Source organism: Macrotis lagotis, chromosome 1, assembly GCF_037893015.1.
Source record: "Macrotis lagotis isolate mMagLag1 chromosome 1, bilby.v1.9.chrom.fasta, whole genome shotgun sequence".
NCBI classification, from domain to species: domain Eukaryota; kingdom Metazoa; phylum Chordata; class Mammalia; order Peramelemorphia; family Peramelidae; genus Macrotis; species Macrotis lagotis.
The window spans coordinates 276,824,236-276,844,286 of record NC_133658.1 but is presented as its reverse complement, the minus strand read 5'-3'; the positions used below and the strand labels follow the sequence as shown (position 1 = coordinate 276,844,286).

Genomic DNA, 20,051 nt, shown 5'->3' with positions numbered 1-20,051 from the left:
AACTTGTAATACAGCCATCATCCTAGCCAACTTGGGCATGATAGGTAACAGAATATAAGAGGATCCCAGAGATATCTGTTAGGCTGAGCAGCAGCACTTGCAGCTGCCTTGTGGCTAATCTGTCCTGTTTAAGTTATAATGGAATATTTGTACTCCAGATAGACATATGGACTGGAATTTCTTCCCTTCATAGTTTCTGAGAAGCATCAACATCTTGATTCTCAGAATCACAAATGCATATTATTTTCCTCCTACCACTCTTTCCCTTGTCCTATTTCTTGATTTCCTTTTTTCCTCTTCCTATCCAAAAACAAGACACCAGAGACTTTGAGAAAATGGCCCAGTAGAGCACCAGAAAATGTTGTTTTTCCTACTTACACCCAGTCTCGTCAAGGTTCTCTTGTTTTTCCATATAAATTCCCAAATGGCACTGCCTGGGCTTTGTTTACTTTTGGTTTATGAATGTCTCTTGTCCATTTAATGAATGCAGCTCTTTTTCTCTCTGAGAGCTTTTCCATCTTAAAGAAAACTCTGTCCCCCAGCATTAACCATAGGAGCATTCACCTGCTTCAAGGTGCTTTAAAACCCAGGAGCTACTACAGTAAGACCAGTTTGGAGCAGTTCAGAGAACATTTGACTTTCTATATGTTGATGTGGCGTGACATGGAGCAGGGCTATTTTTATTCATGTGTGAGGCCTTGTTAACAGTTCCGCTCAAACCCCAAGCTTTGTGCAGTGGCACTCAAGCAGCTCTGATTCCTGTCTTTGCTGAAAATAAGAAGACTTTTCTACGTAAACAGAGTTGGACTGCAGGGCCAGTTGCTAAATTAGGCAGTGGGAGCATGACACCATAGGGAGAGCTCAAAGCAAAGAATGAGGGCAGTAGCCCTGGCTTTTTTTTCTTCTAGGCCTGGAAGCTGATTGACTGACTAGACTTGGGCAGATTCTTTCCTTCCCTCATGATTGTGGTCAGTGACCTGAGTCAGGATCCTCTTATTGGTGAGTCTATCTGCATACAGAGGTGAAGCATGACTAGAGGGCAGGGAGACCAGGCCAGCAGGCAAGTGAGCCAAGAGATAGGAAGTTTAGAGTCATACTCAAAAGTGAGTGAAGATGCTGGATTGAAAATCTGAAATATTAGGCTAAACCCATGATTTTCATGGTTTTTAGATTAGAATTTTGTTAGAGAACACACCAGAACTCTATAAAAAGTTTTGTGATGCTAGATTTCTTTATGGGCAAGAAACAGTGTGATGCAACCAGTACCAGGCTAACCTCAGTGAGACTTGGTCAAGTCCTGGCTCTGCCACTGTTGGGCTCAATCAAAATCACATAAGAACTCTGTATCTCAATTTCCTCCTGTATAAATGAGGATAAAATCTTTGCTGCCTGCCTCACAAGAGTGTTGTGACAATCAAGTTTAAGTACCAAGTACAATTTTAATTTCTATGACCTTTAGTTTCCTCTTCTGCATACTATATGTAATGACACTTTAATGACCTGCTTTGTAGAAATATTGTAAGAAGAACACTTCTGAATCTATAAAGAAATATATAGGAGCTAATATTATTACAAAAGTATATATTCTTTAAAAACTCTAAGGCATCAAAACGTTAAAGTTATTCATTGCTGTTATTAATCAAATCCTCTTTGCATTACAATTTTTCAAATGTTCGGTCAGATAATCCTTAAAGGAGACCTACTATGTTCCAGGGACTGTATTAAGTGCTAGAGATACAAAGCAAAAAAAAAAAAAAAAAAAGAGGGAAAAGCCTCTAGCCTCAAGGGGCTCAAAATCTAATGAGGAAAAAACACATAAATAACTATATGAACAAGCTTCATGCCAGATAAATAGGGAATAATCAAAAAGGCACTAGAATTTTTCCAAAAATTGTTCACATTTTTCTCAATTACATGTAAAAACAATTTTTCACATTTTAAAAATAATTTTTGAGTTCCAAATTTCCTCCTTCCCCTCCTCTCTCCTTGAGAAAGCAAGCACTTTGATATAGATTATACATGCAGTCTTGCAAAACATATTTCCATATTAGCCATGTTACAAAAGAGAACACAGATCAAAAACAAAGAAAAAACAAGAAAATTAAGTATATGAGTATTCTTCCATCTTTATTTAGACTTTCAGTTCATTCTGTGGAAGTGAATAGAATTTTTCATCCTAAGTTTTTCAGAATTGTCTTGTTTCATTTTATTGCTGAGAATAGCTAAGTCATTCATGGTGATTGTCAGTCATTACTGTGTTGCTGTATATACGTCTTCCCAACTATCCTTCTCATCATTTCTTATGGCACAATAATATTCCATCACAATCATCTACCATCACATGTTTAGCCATTCCCCAACTGATGGGCATTTGGAAGGTACTAGAATTAAGAAAAGACTTCCTAAAGAAAATGGGATTTTAGCTGGGACTTAAAGGAAACCAGGGAAGCTGGGGTGTAGAGATGAGGAAAGAGAGTATTTCAAACAAGGGGACAACCAGAGAAAATGACTGGAACTAGGAGATGGAATGACATGGAACCACAAGAAGGCTGGTACCATTGGATTGAAGTGGGGGAGGGGGAGAGGGAAGAGTGAAAGATATAAGGATAGTGGAACAATGAGGTTGTAAAGGATTTAGAATGCCCTAAAATCCCTTCCTTCACCAAAACTCCCATTCCCATCATCTTTAGGGCCTAATTAAGAAATTCTTAGCTTTGTCATCAACACTGCAGCCCTTAGTACTTCTGAGCCTCCCTGGGCTGAAACTTCTTTTATGTGACTTTCCCAATTACAGGGTAAACTTACTGTCAGTAGTGTGATGGCTAAAATTTGAAATAACTGAGGAAACAAAGGTTCAAGCTTCTGAATATATTGATTTATTAAGCAATGCATGCCAATTATACAACAAATCAGAACCAGGCCTCCAGCCAAGCTGTTGCTAGACCCTGAATACAGAGAAAGACAGATTTTTATGTATTAGAAGAAAACAACAGGATATAAACTAGGATACAAGAAAAGGTAATCTGATTTCTAATTGAAGGAAAGATTAGGGACTTTCTGAGTTAGGAGGGGGAGAGCAACAGGTACAATTCTCTGAAATCAGAAAAAGAAATATACTACTCCCACTTTTACTGGCTCAAGTATTTGTTGTATTTAATCAAAGGAACAAAGAACCAATAACTGATTGACCATTTTCACATAAGACAGTGGATTTCTTGAGATGTATCACTGTGAGAAAACTTGTATCACTCTTTGGATCTGCCTGGGTTTCTGGTCAGCATAATCTAGGTCCTTATGTTGAGGTGGTCCAGCTTCCCAATCACCCCTGGCTAGATTCAAACAATGAAATAAATTTTTTCACAATTTCCCTAATTAAATAAGGTTTTCTCATGAGACAAAAATTAAACTAGACCCATAATTTAATAGAAAAGGAACTGGATCACATTCAGTCTTGAGTCACAAGGTGGAGTCAGTGGCTTCACTCAATTCCTACATTAGGGACTCTCAACTTTTTCTTTTGTAACCCAGCCCTATGGTCCTTGGTACCTAGTAAAGGTTTAATAAAGCATTTATACTTATTCATTCATATCAGATCTTTGACAGAAATTTGCTACTAAAATTTTTCCCTTCTTAGCCATATTGTCCTTCTAACTGTACTGATTTTGCTTATATAAAAGTTTATCAATTTATATAAAATCAAAATTGCTCATTTTATCTTCTCTGATCACTTCTATCCCTTGTTTAATTGAGTTCTCCTTCTAGTTAGAGTTGAGAAAAGTGTCTCCTTCCTTTCTTCTTTAATTTTTTAATTTTATATGCAAGTTCTCTATCCATATGAAACTTATTTTTGGCATATATACATATAAACCATATAAACTTGGCATATAATGTATAATGTTGGTCTAAACTTAAAACTGCTTTCCATTTTTCCTGGAAGTTTTTGCTGAATATTCTATTATTCTAATAGATGGTGTCAGAAGTTATGGAACACTGTCTATTATGTTCTATTGTTTCTGAATTTTTTTCATAGAAGTTCTTTTAAATGCATGTACAACAAACAGCATGAATAGTAGGTGGGTTAAAGGAGCTGCTGATTCATGGGATCATATGTATTGGTGAGGGGTCCATGGAAGTCTTTAAGTCTTTTAGAGGTTGAACATTTTGTTAGATTTGTACATTCCCTTTTCTAAAGATTTAGAAGATTTAGGAAGAACAGTTTAGAGACAGAGGATTTCAATAACAATCTGTGATGGAATGAGTTGTGGAATTTACCAGGATTTGACCATAAAGAATGAGAAAAGTGGTCATTGTTATTTATCCCATTAATCAGGACCAGAGAGGTGGTGAAGTGGCTAGGGCACCAACCAGGGAGTCAGGAGGACTAGAGTTTGAATCCAGTCACAGACACTTGACAGGGATTAGCTGTTTGACTTTGGGCATGAGACTTAACCCTGCTTACCTCACAGCCTGAACTATCTGCAATTGAACTGATTCATATCTGGCCACTGGATTCAGATGACTCTGGAGGAGAAAGTGAGACTGGTGACTTAGCACAGGCCCTTTCCCCTCATCCCATTCCCCATTCAAATCCATTTAGTGTGCTTGTAGTGGTATCACCTTACTTGATGTCATGTTCTTCTTTGAAAATACAGGACAAAAAAACATCATTTCTTTAATCATCTTAAATCTTCACCTGGGCCATATTATTGTATTTGAAACATTAATTTGCATTTTCTATGAGTCTTGCTGCACAAATAAAGGATTTCTTCTTCTGCAGAGTTCCAGTAGATTTTCCTTTATCAGAAGAAACATTAATAGATGGACTCAGGTCCATAAACTGATCATAGATCCCTAGAATTGGGCTTAGAGAGAAGGGCTTTTCTAGGTGAGGGGTTGGATTCAAGTGAGAGGCAAGACTTGTGGAAAATAGTTTTATACTATATAATTTACTATGGACATGTCTGAACAAGATGCAGATCTAAAAAGAAAGTAAAATCATCAAAATATGAGCATTTTCTTTTCACACCCCATCATGTCTCAAATAAGCCCAAGGAAGTATTAAGGGACTGTTTTTTTGTGAAGTAGAATTGTAGCTCGTAATGATCAGTTGTTGAAAGAGACAAAATGAGTTCACCATCTTAATTAGCAAGCCAGTGTTTAATTACTATTTTTCTTTAGTTCTCTGAGGAGTTGGTCTAGAGAGGTGTAAAAGGGGGAGAGACAATGATGTTTAGTTCTTTTTAATTTCTTCAGTACTTTAAGAGATATTCTGTTTCATTCATGTGGATATCCTTAATTTTTTTGATGTAGATTGTGATTCCATACCTTAGTAATCATGGAGGCCAAAAATACCCCCCAAATTCTCATTTGTTAACCAACCTTTGGGTATTGAACTTCTCTGTGCTTTGTAAGGCTAGTCTTCAAACAGTAACACACAGTCAGTGAACAGAGTCACTGGATCACTGCCAGGTCATTTACTCACCTGCCAGAGCTGGTGCTCCATTGGCATGGCCACTACCAACTGGAGGTGCTGAAGAGGCCACTGGGTTGCTTGGTGATAGAGAGCTGATCTCAGAACCAGGAAAGCCTGGCTGGGTTTAAGGTTGCTCTCTTAGACATACTGGCTATGGGACCTTGACCAAGTTACTCAGCTTCTCATGGCCCCAACTTCTCATCTCCCCAAGACTAAATTACAGGCCCGTTGTCTGGTCTGCCTGAACTCACCAGTCTGCATTAAAACAACAACAAAAAACAAAACCCAGAATACCTCCATATTACAGTGAGTTATTGAACTAGGACTTTAGTAGAGTCCTTATTTTTTTCTGACTACTTTTACATATAGGTAAGCCGTCATTTCCTTTACTAAACTTCACAAGAGGAGTGTACCCTGAACCGTACAGAGAGAAGGTGTACTTAACATTTACCACCCCCCCAGACTACTGCAGTCCATTCAACCTATCATCTATCAGCGATAGAGGATATTACTGAGATGGAGACAAACCTTAAGCAGTGGCTTGAAATTCGTTTTGCTTGTAAATTTTTCTTTGACTTAGCCAAAAAAATATTGATGCCTCAAAAGTAGTAAACTAATCTGAATTCCTTTCAGGGATCATAGTTGCATTCCAACCCTCTTCTTATCTAGCCTCCTTTCTTGGCTTTATTTAAGCTTTTAACGTCCTGCTTCATTTTTTTGACCCAGTAGCTGATGAGCCTGATTGTCTTTCACACTAATTAGTTTTGGAGTATCTAATCACCATGCCTAATCTAATGCTGATTCCAAGAAGTGTCTTTTGCGGGGAGAAGAGGAAGAACCAGGGCAGATTTGGGGAGTGTTTTCTGCATTTTTCTGGGAGACAAAGGAAAGACTTGAAATTCTCATATATTGCCCAGTCCTCCCTGAGGATTTAGTCAGTTTCCCTAATAATCAGTAAAGACAAATTACTAGTACTTCAAGTACTTGGCTTGAATTTAGAATGAGAATTGATTGTACAGCATGAGAGATACTGGATTGCCTAGTGTGCCATGCCCTCATCAAAAAGGGTGCTATGCTCTATGAGGAAGCCAGAATTGAAGCAGCTCAAAGGAAATGTGAGATGTGTAAATTTAGAAAATCCACCTCAGGTATTCACATGTGGACTATTTGTGCCAGACCTATGGTAGAGCATTCTGACCTCATATTAGTCTGATCAGTCTCAGTTGGACACACTGCAACTTATTTCTAACATCTGATGTTGTTTTGGTCTTCTTCAATAACAAAAGACAAGAACCACAACCAAATAGACCAGAATGGCCCTAATCTTCCTAGTTACTAGTTGTATGAATTTAGGGAAATCACCTCCTAGGCCTCAGTTTCTTCATCTTTAAAATGAGGATAATGTCTTTGCAGTGTTTTGTTAAGTATACCACCTTGTAAACAATGAAGGACAATATAAATATGAACAGTGTTATTGTTAATTAACTGAAAAACTTTATTTTTGAAATTGCTCTTTTCTCTTGGACTATTTCAGTGTTACTTGTGCAGGTGGATAATTCCAGGGAGTCTTCTAAGATTATTTAGACTATTCTTTATTTCATACCAGTCTATTCTAGTTAGTTGAGAGAAAGTATTAAGACAGAACACATAATTATTTCATATCCCAGTAATTAGAAATATTGGCAGCACCTTCAACAGTTGATATAACAGGTTCTATCTTTTATGTAGAGAAAGATGGTAAAAAAAACCTTCACTTTGAATTAGTTTATACAATTCTTCCCAGGTTTTTCTGAAATCTTCCCTTTCACTGACTTCTTAGAGCATAATAGTATTCTGATATATTCACTTAACATAACTTGTTCAGTTATTCCTTAATTCTCTTCAGTATCTAATTCTTTGGCACCACAAAACAGCTACCATAAATATTTTTGTACATAGGAGTTCTTTTCCTTTTTCTTAGAATAGGCCTAGTAGCATGGAAACAAAGTAAAGACTATCAGACTGCCTTCTGTGGGGGGTGGGGGGAGGGAAGTGAGATGGGGGGGGATTGTAAAATTCAAAAAGCAATTAAAAAAAGGAAAAAAAAGAATAGGCCTAGTATTGGTATTGCTGGGTCAAAGGATATGCACAATTTAATACCTTTTTGGACATAATTTCAAATTGCTTTCCAGAATGGTTGGAGCATTTCACAACTCTATGTGCATTAATGTACCATTTTTCCCATATCCTCCTCAATATTTGTCTTTTTTTATTTTTTCGTCAAGTTGGTCAATCTGATAGGTGTGAAATGAGATCTGAGAGTTCTTTTAATTTGCATTTCTGTAATTACTAATGATTTAGAACATTTTTTTAAAAATACAGCTATTGATCAATCACTTTGATTTCTTCCTCTGAAAACTTTATATTCTTTGATTATTTATTAATTGAGGAATGACTCTGGGGGTAATAAAGTTTGAATGACTCACTTCATAGAATTTTGACAAGGAAGATTTTTTTTTTTAATAAATCTAAACTGTTACTGGCCATGAGGCCAACCAATGTCCTCAGACCCCAGAATACCAGGCATCACAACCTTGGTTGTGCCACTTAAGCACCATCTCATCATTTCCACCCAACTTCACTACTCTGGATGGTCACCTTCCCTCTAGATTCCCCCTCCCTTCTGATTAGGTTGTGAATTCCTTGAGGTCAGGGGCTGTCTTTTGCCTTTCTTGGTATTCTCAGTGCTTAGCATAATGCCTGGCTCATAGTAGGCACTAATAAGTGTTTGTTGACTGATTAACCTATACAGTGGCAGAAGCTATTCATCATCCTTGACAGCTTGTGAGAGTTGAATCCTTAGGAAAGGTAGAGGTCACATACCATCTCCTTTTTGGAGTTTAGCAAAAAAATTAACTTATTAAGCATCTATTGGGTATATAAAGGCAAATGGATTCTGCTTTCAAGAAACTTACATTTTAATAGAGTCTATTGTAATAATTTTGTAATTAATCTCATTGCTTCCACTTTCCCTCAATTCATTATTATTTACAACTACAAAAACAGTCTTTCTTTGTCACAGTTCTGACTGTCTTACTCCCATTCAAAATTCTTTATTGGTTCCCTATGGCTTCTATATAATATGCAAATGCATGTCCTGGAATTTATGTTTTCCTCATTTTGACTTTAACCTGCTTTTCTAGATTTGTTTTCATTACTCTCTTTCACTCACATTATACATTCCAAACTGGCCTACCCAATGTCCCATGAAATGAACTCTTTCTCTCCTTTTTAGATCTTTTCACAAATTGCCTCTCATACCTAACCTCTACTATATCTTTCATTGAGGTAAAGGTAAAGAGCTTTTTTGGGCTGTAACACCTTATTGCTAACTCTTCAATTTGCAGTTCATCAAAAAAATCTCAAATCTTAAAATAGTTTAGTGTAGTGGGAAGAACCCTAGATTTGGAGTCAGAGAACCTGTTTTTGAATTCTAGTTCAGCCCCATACTAACTATATGATCTTGGACCAATCTCTCTGGACCTCAGTTTCCTCAACTACAACCTTTCAAGATCCTTTTCATCAGTCTATGATCTTATTCTACTGGAGTTTCTCCTTAAATAAGATTAGGCAAGATATGTTTTTGAGGCAAACTATCTAATCATACCTTCCCATCTAGTATTATCAAGTATATTTTTTGTATCCTAGTTTTAATCTTTACATTTACCCTGACTAAATTTCATCTTATTAGATTAACCAGTGCTCTAGGCTGTCAAGCTCCTTTTGGATCCTGATTCTCATTCAGTATGTTAGGACTCCCTTCCATCTTTGTGTCATCTGTAAATGCCTTTATCCAAGTCATTGATAAAAAAAAAAATATTAAATGGCAAAGGGAACTATGCAACGATGCCCAAAGCATACTGCTAGAAATATTTTATCTCATTGACATCAAATCATTTTTAATATTCAGGTTCATTCATTCATCCAGTTCTGAACCCACCTAATTATAATGTTTGGTCATGTTTCCGTCTTTTCTCCAAGCATAATATGAACAAATGCTTTGCCAAAATCTAGGTAAGCTCAATATAAAAATATTTCCCTATTTACAACTTTTTCACCTAGCAAAAACTTCATTTTCTGGCATGATATGTTCTTGATGAAACTATACCTTATAATCTTTTTACTAATCATCTCTTTAGTTCTTCATTCTAGAATTTCCCAGGAATCAAAAGTTAAGCTCATTGACCAGAAACTTTGGGGTTTTTTTTTTGAGAAATTGGCACATTATTTGGTCTTCTCTAAACTTATAATATTTTCTCATTCTTCAAGATCTATCAAAAATCATTGACATTAGGCTTAACAATTTCATATACCTGTACCTTCAGAATCTCAGTTTGTTGTTCATCTGGGCTAGATCACTTGAATTTTTCTAGGTATATACTTCTATATGTATACTCTTCTATTTCCTTGCTTATTCTAAGGATCAGTTTCCCATTAGCCATTATTCTCTCCTTCCCAGTATAAAGGTAATTTTCCTTGGCAGAGAAAACAGAAGCAAAATAAAAATTGACCATCTCTGTCTCCACTATCTTGTCCATCATCAGTGCCTCACCCTGCTCCCAACTTCAGTCCTGTTGAGTCTTGGATCCTCCTCTGTCCCCTATTATAGCTTTAAAAAAAAGCCATCATTTTGTTCTTCTTTGCTTGTTTATTTGCCCAAGTACACTCTAATTCTCTTGCCATTGTATCTTAGCCTAGCCTAGCCTAACCTAGCCTCCTCTTTACTATAGTTCTCTGATGGTATAAAACAAGCATATTGAATCAAAAATAATGATCTTTATGGTCTCAAACAAACTAGAGGTGCATTTATTTGATATCCAGAGATAGAGATTTGGCTCTTAGATCCTTTCCATTCTATAAAAGGAGAGGACTCACCATGTATTTCAGGATGAGTCATCACAGATGCAGTTAGAGTTCATGTTTTTAAAAAGTATGTTGTTTCTATTATTCTCCTTTTCTCCTGCTCATTAAATCATTCTCTGAGGATGCTTATGCTGCACTTTTGAACCTGGGAAAGAAGGTGCTAGATATTGTACCAGGCTTGGCTGTTACTGTTTTAAGTTTTTCATCAAGAGACTCATCTTCCTCCCCCCCATCCCCCATTCCCTGCTCACATCTTTGAACCTCTACTGCTGGTGGATACAAGCAGAAATCAGCGTATTCTGGATTCTTGCCTGACTTTTTCAGGTCTAAGGAAGGATGAGAGAAAATACAGTTTTTCCCCTAATTCCTTGACTTTTTTGTTTTTTATTTTTATATTTGATGCAGGTATTTCTTTTTTTAATTCTTCCCTACTTCAAGTGTTGCTCCTTACCTCAAAGGAAAATCCCAGTCATGCTGTTGACTCTCCACTATCCGTTTGGCCTCATCTGATAAACAGCCTAACCTTATTTTCTTGTAAACCATGTTCTTCTGCTTTCACAAAAACACACAAATAGTAGTTCACTACCACAGACTTCTTTTCTTTTTCTTCCCCAAAACCTGAGGTGAGATTTCTTGGCTCTGTGGAATTTTGGAAAAGATGGAAGTTATAAGTCTATACTTTGGGTAGATGATGTGTCCTGGAGACAGATTCCTTACAGAACCTCACTCTTAGATCATTGTTCCACATATTTAGAGCTAGAAAGGACCTCAGTGATTGTCTAATCCAATCATTCATAAATATATGAGGAACCTGGGTTTAACAGAGATGAAGTAACTTCCTTAATTAAGATCAGCCTGTTAATAAGAAATAGAGCCAAGATTCATCTTGCTGCAACTAGGGATAGCAAATGACTGAAATTGTTCCCAGTCCCAAGAGAAACTAATAGTATACACAGTGATTATTCCTTTTAGGAACTGACCCCCAGACACTATCTCTGAAATGGATTATTACCTTTACAATCCTTATTTCATTAACTGTTAGGTGTGCTGTGAAGAGGGTCATTACTCAACTTGCCAATAAAGTCATAAAGAATTTGAAAGATTAGAAGGACAATTTGGAATTATCTCATTATATAGTAGTCTCTGATTACACTTTGTATCCTTACACTTAAGATACTGTGAGTTATCTCACAATTGTCAGTATCCCAAAAAAGCAATGGATTTGAAGTTTCAATGGCTGCATCTTTTGAATTTTGAAGCCAAGCCTTTCCTGGAACTATCCAGGACTGGGGATCTCAAAGGCTTAGTTTGAACAGTAGTTTGCTTGCTTGTGGAAATCTGGAGACTGTTCCCTTGGGAGGAGAAAAAGGTTGTTTTTATTGCTCTCCAAATGGAACACCTGTAGTTAGCAACAAACCTGTCTTATTGTTTTTCTTAATTGTCACCTCCATCCTATATGTCAGTTTTTCAAATAAATCTTATTGAGTGATGCTAAATCTTGCCCAAGTAAGAAATAAGATCAGAACAAATTAAATCAGTCCCTAGTGGAATAAAGCAGCGTATATGATAAACTCAACTTTGACCTTTATTATAGAGTTTTGCCTAGAGATGTAGCAAGATATCTCATTTTTGGTATCAAATTGTACTTCCTATCCTCTAGAAAACTCAGGAAGCTTAGCAGGTTATAGTGTCAGTGTGCATACAAGCAAAAACATACAAATGATTTTAGGTACCATTTTACAAATGATTTCATTGCTCTTGGACACAAACCTCACTCAGTATCAGTTAAGATCAAACTGAAGAACTGATTCCCAGTAGTCAGAGCCCTGCACTAATAGATGTTGTTCATAGCACCATTCCCCAAAGATTCTAGAGGTGGACAACAGATAACAATTGTTTCTTTAGGTGCTTTCTTTTTTTTCACCCTGAACTTATCAACCAATATCACTTTTCTATATTTGAACACAGAAAATAGTGAGAAATGACTGACTTCTGTCTTTAGAGAACTAAAAAAAAAAAGGATCATAGGATTTTCAAGTTAAAAAGAACCTTCCCAGCCCTTTCACCTGCCTTCCTCCATTTTTACAGATTAAAAATACAATGGCCCAAGATCATACAAATGTCTTATTTTAAAATTTTTCAGTTGTATTTTGAGATTTGTTTTTAAAACCACCAACTATGGCATAATGGAAAGCACACTGGATTTGGAGTCAGGATCTGGATTCAGATCTTGAGTTGCCATGTGACCTTGGTAAAATCACTTAATCTTTCTGATTCTCTATTCCTCAGTTGTTAAGTGGGTGTTATACTTGTACTATTTACTTCATGGGGTGGTTGTAATAATTAAATGACATAATTTTAGCCTCTATTCTTTGTTAAGAATATACTCTTTATTTTTAGGAAAATAGAGTGAACTGGTAAATGAATTGACTGTTTCTGACTTCAGTAAATGTTCTATAGAATAGCTGAGATGTTCCCAGAACCAAACTACTTGCTTTAGGCCTGAATGAAGGCCTCTGAATTAAGAAAATTTATGCCTGCCAAAATGTGACTACTTTCCCCAAGTTTGAAAGTTATGCCTCCACTCCTTTGCTAGCCCAGGGAGATAAGATTCTCCAAATTTCAGACTCAGAGACTTTTGTTAAATTATCAGATGTCTGTGCCTGCCAGCATGTAGGACTTAGAAGATTCACCAATCCTTTTTCCTCTTTCCTCTCTTGCCTCTGGAGAGAATGACATTGGCATTTTTTCCCCTAAACAACTATCTAGATTTCATCCCCACAATAGAAAGTAGGTATGTTTTTTAAGAAAGATTTTATTCATTTTGAGTTTTACAAATTTTCTCCCCATTCTTGCTTCCTTCCCCCCCACCCCCCACAGAAGGCACTCTGTTAGTCTTTACATCTCAGTTGAATGTGATGACAGAGAAATCATATCTTTACGGAAGAAAAATAAAATAGAAATAGTAAAACTACATAATAGAACCTTTTTTTTCTAATTTGATGGTAATAGTCTTTGGTCTTTGTTCAAAGTCCATAATTCTTTCTCTGGATACAGATGGTATTCTCCATTGGAAAGTAGGTATTTCTAGATGCTTCCCTTGAATACTGGCAAGTGAGGTTATGTTTTTCCTCTTTCATTGTTCCCAAGCACTCTTTTTTTTTTAGTTGTTGTTTTTTGGTTTTTTGTTGGGTTTTTTTGCAAAGCAGTGGGGTTAAGTGGCTTGCCCACAGCCACATCTGAGGTTGGATTTGAACTCAGGTCCTCCTGACTCCAGGGCCTGTGCCCTATGCAATGTGCCACCTAGCTGCCCCCCAACCACACTTAAATATGTATATTTGGTCAGAGTAGATGAATTAAGTTGCCATTTTGCAGAAAGAACTTTAAAGAAATAAAATATTTTATCTTCATTGTTACTCACATTCCATTTAAAGTTGCCAAAGTGCTTTCCTCTCAGTAAAGTAACCTTGTGAGGTAGATAAATGCAAATATTATTTTCCCCATTCTACAAATGAGAATGTGCTTGTTAACTTAAAAAAAATCAGAAGTCTAACAAAAACTTCTGATACCTAGAACAGGAACTCAGGTCTTCTGATTTAGGCAAATTACTTAGCTTCCTTGAGTCTGTTTCTTTATCTGAGAAAATGAGGAAAGTTGTACTCAATGATCTGTATGAGATGCCTTCTGAATCTAGATCTTTGATACTAGATTCTGAGTTAGTAATACTCCTTCAACTTTTAGAATTGAGACACAATTTTCTCTTATTTGTTATAGTTCAGGGATATCTGAAACCTTAACCTACTGAGTCATTGCTGAGTCTGACAGTGCAAAACCTCACAATATCATCCTTCTGACTAGCTGCTCTCATAGCTATTTCATCAAAAGCGAATCACACTGAAGGTATGAAGGATGAAACAGGAGAGACCTGTAGAATGTGTTCAGAGCCAGCATGCTTTCATGCAAGATTTTAAGTATCTACTGTGTTCAGAGCACTATTATAAGAGATAAAAAGTCACAGCACTTGCCCTCCTGGTGCTTACAGTCTAGTAAAAAGCATTTAGCGTTATTACATGTGTGGCACATAAATGTCGGCTATTATTATTATTACTAGTAAGGGAACAAGAAGATATAAAGGCAGATAATTGTAATAGAAGATTCACCAATCCTTTTTCCTCTTTCCTCTCTTGCCTCTGGAGAGAATGACATTGGCATTTGTAATAACATGATCAGAATGGATTTATTTGTTATTGCTGCTGTTTAGTCATATCTGACCCTTTATCATCCCAGTTGGGGTTTTCTTGGCAAAGATACTTTCACCAATGGATCCGTTTGGTCAGGCAATCTTCTTGATTCTAGGTCCAGTGCTCTAAAGAGCTGCCTCACTAGAGAGATACAAAGGTAAGGGCTTTATGAACCCGAGACTGAGTGACCATCACTATAGGATTTAAAGAAAGCTTGGAGAGGAGGTGGTGGTAAAACTGGGTTTCAAAAGATGAGTAGAAGTACTGCGAAAGAAATGAGGTGAAGCATGGAGGACATTACAAGCATATAAAACAGTGTAAGTCAAGTTATGGAAATGATAGGATATAGGTTATATTTGGGAGAGGAGTCTTGGCTGGAGCATTGACTAAAGGGAATTAATATGAAACATGGTTGGAAAGATAGGATGGGGACATATTGGGCCTTGATTGCCAAGATAATGTGTTTGAATATTTATTGGGAATCATTAATGATTTTGAGGCTGAACAGGTAGATGGCTCAATGGATAGAGTATTGGACCTGGAGTTAGTAAAACTCATCTTCCTAAGTTCAAATGTGGCCTCAGATACTTATTAGCTATGTGAGTTTCCTCATCTGTAAAATGAGCTGGAGAAAGCAAACCACTCCATTATCTTTGCCAAGAAAACTCACCAGTGTCAGAAAGAGTTGGACAGAATGAACAACAAATAAAAAGACTTTTCAGCAAAATAATAACAGGACCAGATCTTTACTTAAGAAAGCTTCTATTAGGCAATAATATAAAGGATAAATGGGAGAAGGAAGACATTTCTAAGAATTACACAATAACCAATCTCTTAAGTAATGAGTTTTAACTGGTAGAATTGGTAACAGCTCTATGTAAGGCAAATAATTTGATCTAGGTATGCTTAGACCAGAATGTACACTCATAGATAACATATTTCCAGCTCAGGAAGTTCTGGGACAATGTGGAGAGTCTGCTCCAGAGCTGCCTGGGCTGGTTCAAACAGAAGTCACAAGGTCATTGCTCATTTACCTTTTACAATTATGATTCTTAGTCATTCAGTCCACCAATGAGCATTTTTTTAGCTATGATTGGTGTTGGCAATACAGTTTCACGGAATGAAATATTCCCTACCCATAATGAGCTTACATTTGAATAGGGTAATCAAATGCATCTAAAAATAAATACAACATACATATAAATTTAATAATCCATGTATGTTTATGTATGGAATGTGTTTATGTATGGAATATTATTGTGCTTTAAGAAATGATGAAGAAGATGGTTTCAGATAAATCTAGGAAGACTTATATGAACATCACACTTTTTTTAGAGTTATGTAGAACTAGAAGAATATTGTACACAGTGACAGTGATATTATTAAGATAATCAACTGTGAAAGACTTAGCTACTCAGAACAATATGGTAATCCATGGCAGTTCCAAAGGACTCATGATGAAAAATACTATCTAGAGAGACAGCTGATGAACTTGAGTGCAGATTGAAGCAAATTTTTTTTACTTTTTTCTTGCTTTTTCACCCCACCCCCAATCTTGGCTAATGTGGAAATATATTTTGGATGACTTCATATATAAAAGGAGTATCATACTTCTTGGCTTCTCAATGGATGGGGGAAGAAGTGTAGGAAGAGATTTGGAACTGAAAATAAAAATAATTTCTTTTTGAAAAAAAAGACACCAGCTGTGTGACCTCAGTTTTCCAGCTTCCTTAGGTACCTCAACTGTAAACTGGAATAATAAAAACACCTACTTCCCTGGGGTGTTTTAAGGATCAAAAGAGAAGTTTGTAAATCCCATAGTAGGCATATAGATAATTATTCCCTTCCCTTTCAAATGACCAATGAGGCTAGAAAGATAATGCTAACTAGTCTTTACATAATGCTTTAGGGTTTATCAAGTACTTTACAAATGTTATCTCATCTTATTTTCATCAATCTTGGGAGATAGGTACCATTATTAGCCTTATTTTGTAAATGAAGGTCCTGAGACAGACTGAAATGAAATGTTAAACCCAAAGTTACATGTCTAGAAAGTGCCTTAGAATAGATTTTTTTTTTGCAAGGCAATGGGGTTAAGTGGCTTGCCCAAGGCCACACAGCTAGGTAATTATTAAGTGTCTGAGGTCGGATTTGAACTCAGGTACCCCTGACTCCAGGGCTGGTGCTCTATCCATTGCACCACCTATCTGCCCCTAGAATAGATTTGAATTCAGGTCTCCCTGACTCTAGGGCAAGCATTATATCTACTGGCTGGCTACCAGAGCCAGCTAACTGGGGTTAGGTTGTAAAGGACATTAAAAGATAGAGGATCTGCAGTGGATAGAGCACCAGCCCTGAAGTCAGGGGTACCTGAGTTCAAATCCGACCTCAGATATTTAATAATTACCTAGCTGTGTGGCCTTGGGCAAGCCACTTAACCCTATTTGCCTTGCAAAAACTAAAAAAAAAAAAAAAAAAAAAAAAAAGATAGAGGATCTACTTTTATATTTGACTCCAGTCTACTGGAATTTGTTAAATAGAAGAGTCACATGGTCATATTTTCACATAAGGAAAGTTATTTTGGTATCACTGTATAGAGTGGAGAGGGACCAGGAAGCAAGACCAATTAGGAAGGTATTTCAGTAATCTTGTCCTGAACTAAGGTGGTACCCATGTGAGTAGAGAGAAGGGATCTGGTGCATGAGATATTGTAAATATAGAAATGGCAAGGTTTGACTAATTGAATTTAAGGGATGAGGAAGAGTCAAGAGTCTGAAGTGGTGCTGGATTCTCAAACCTGAAACTCTGAAAGAATAATGGTGCTTTTGGTAGAAATAAGGAAGTTTGGATGAGGGGAGGGTTTAGGAAGAAAGATTTTAGACATGATAAATTTAAGATGTCACTGAAACATCTAGTTTGAAATTTCTAATAGGCAATTGGTGATCTAGGACTGAAGATGGGGGAAAAACTAAAGCTGGATATTTGGATTTGGGAGTCATTTGCATAGAGGTAATAGTTAAAGAGCTTGTTAAAGTTAAAAAGTGAGAGAATATAGAGGGGAAAAAAGAAGAGGGCCCAGGACAAAACTTTGGGGAATACCTACAGTTAAAGGAGTATGATGTGAATGAAGAACCAGGAAAGGGAAAAGGGAAGGAGAGAGGAAGAGAGAGAGAAGGTGAACAAAAAAACCTGGAGCAGAGAGAGTATCCAGGAGAGGTTGGTCATCAATCTCAAATGAAACAGAGAGACTGAGAAGTTTTAATTTGTGTCTCATTTTACTGAATTACTTAATTTTGTGGTCATGAATGTTTTGCTTTCTCCTTCTGGGCCATAGTTTCCTTGTAAATAAAAGAAAAATTCTAGTCACGTGCCTTCTTCCTGGGTATATTTTAAGGATCCAGGAGACAGGCCCCTGCCTGCTTGAAAAATCTCATTATCATCACAGTTACTGATGGAGCTATACAGATCTCTTCCCTGGAGCTACTTTAGGAAGTTGCCAATAATATGTATCTTCTGTTTTGTCAGGTTTAGATTTAAATGTCCCAAGTGAGGGAGCTTCTACCACTTCCCTTGGAGAAAATATTCCAGGATCTGATGCTCTAAATTTACATGCATAACACATCATTTTAAATAGCATATTCTTTTATTAATAGGCTTACTTTTATTCTTCTATTGGAAATGAGTTATTGCGAGTTGGGGGGAGGAAGAAGGGGGGGGCAATGTAGGAGACAATGTGATTTTTTTTCATGGCCAGGGAGTTTCTCCTGTTGTTATTTGAAATGATAAAGAGATCACTGAGGTGAGAGCAAGGACACCTGGATTTTTCTTCCTGCTCTATTATATTATCACCTCCTAGTACTACTTCCCCCTTGGCCGAGATGTGGTATCAGGTGACTTCTCTTTCCCTTAATTATTCTTATGTTACTCTGGTTGTATGGTCTCTTCCCACACTCCAGCCTCTGCATCATGCATCTGTGATTCTTGACTTGAGAGTAGAAAAAAGCAAATGATTTTACATTTCATGGCTTTCTCCCATCTCCTGGATTTTGCTGGCAAATTTAGATGAGGTGTTAAATTAGCTTTGGCAGCTGCCTAGCGCATGGAATTTACAAGTATAACATGATTTTAAGGGCTGATATGAATAGATTCCATTTTTGGTCTAACAAGGAAAATCGTGACTAGATAGGAGGAAAGGGGTGCCTGAATAGGGTCTGTACTCCTATTTCTGATAAAATTTACACATGTGATACAACTTCATTTATCTACCTATTTGATATCCTATCTGATTTATGTAGTTTTGCAATTGCCAGTGCTGGTAACAGGCTTCCTATTCTCCATCTCTTCCTTCCCTCCTTTCTGCCCCTTAAAGCTATTTCATCTTTCATTTCCCCAGAAACACAACTTGAAGAGAGAAAGGAAAACCAGTCCTAACACAATTGATGATTACCCATCAAAAGTGGGGGAAAGCAAATTTTATTTTTTTCTTTCTGAAAGAATAAAAATTAAAGATGGAATGATCAATGCAAAGCCTTATCTCTTTCCAATAGTTAATAGTCATAAAGAAAGAAAAAAGAAAAGGAAAGAAAAGAAAGAAAGAAAGAAGGAAAGAAAGAAAGAAAGAAAGAAAGAAAGAAAGAAAGAAAGAAAGAAAGAAAGAAAGAAAGAAAGAAAGAAAGAAAGAAAAAGAGAAAGAAAGAGGAAGGAAGGGAGGGGGAAAAGGAGAGAGAGAGAGAGAGAAAAAGAAAGAAAAAAAGAGGGAAAGGGGAAAGGTGGGGAGGGGAGGGGAGGGGAGAAAAGGGAAAAGAATCCCAACTATCAAGGAACTTACAATCTAATGTGAGAAGACACAAAAATGACTGAAAAATCTGGGGAGTTGAGGAGGAGGTGGCTGGAGTGAGGCTCAACTAGGTACCTAATACTGGGTATGGAGAAGAAGCTTAGCACAGTACCTGGCACACATTTAATAAATGTTTATTGAATTGAGAATTCAGAGACATTTCAAAGCAGTTTTAGAGTTCATGGCTCCATCCTTTAATCAACAAAGAGGAAAAAGAGCCATTTTTTTTAAGATTCTTATCAACTCTTTATGGTGGCAAAGAATTGGAAACTGAAAGGATACCTATCAGTTGGGGAATAACTAAACAATGTATGAATGTGAGGAATGATGAAGGGGGATGGTTTCAGAAAAACCTATGAGTAGAAACAGGAGAACAATTTATACAATAGCAACAATATCATAAAAGGAATTAACTCTGAAAAACTTGGTAACTGATCAACAACACAATGACCAGACATATATCCAAAGGATTCCTAGTAAAATGTGTTATCAATCCCCAGAGAGAGAACTGATAGACTCAGAGTGTAGATTTAAGCATATTCTCATTTTTTTCTCTTTCTTTCTTTCTTTCTTTTTCTCTTTTTCTCTTTTTCTCTCT

At 36.7% G+C, this 20,051-nt stretch overlaps 1 protein-coding gene across 6 annotated transcripts in view; it reads left to right on the top strand.

Annotated features, from left to right (window-relative positions):
* PNPLA7 (patatin like domain 7, lysophospholipase) overlaps positions 1-20,051 on the top strand; it is a 260,431-nt gene that overhangs the window by 189,650 nt on the left and 50,730 nt on the right. The gene's annotated exons all lie outside the window — the stretch shown is intronic.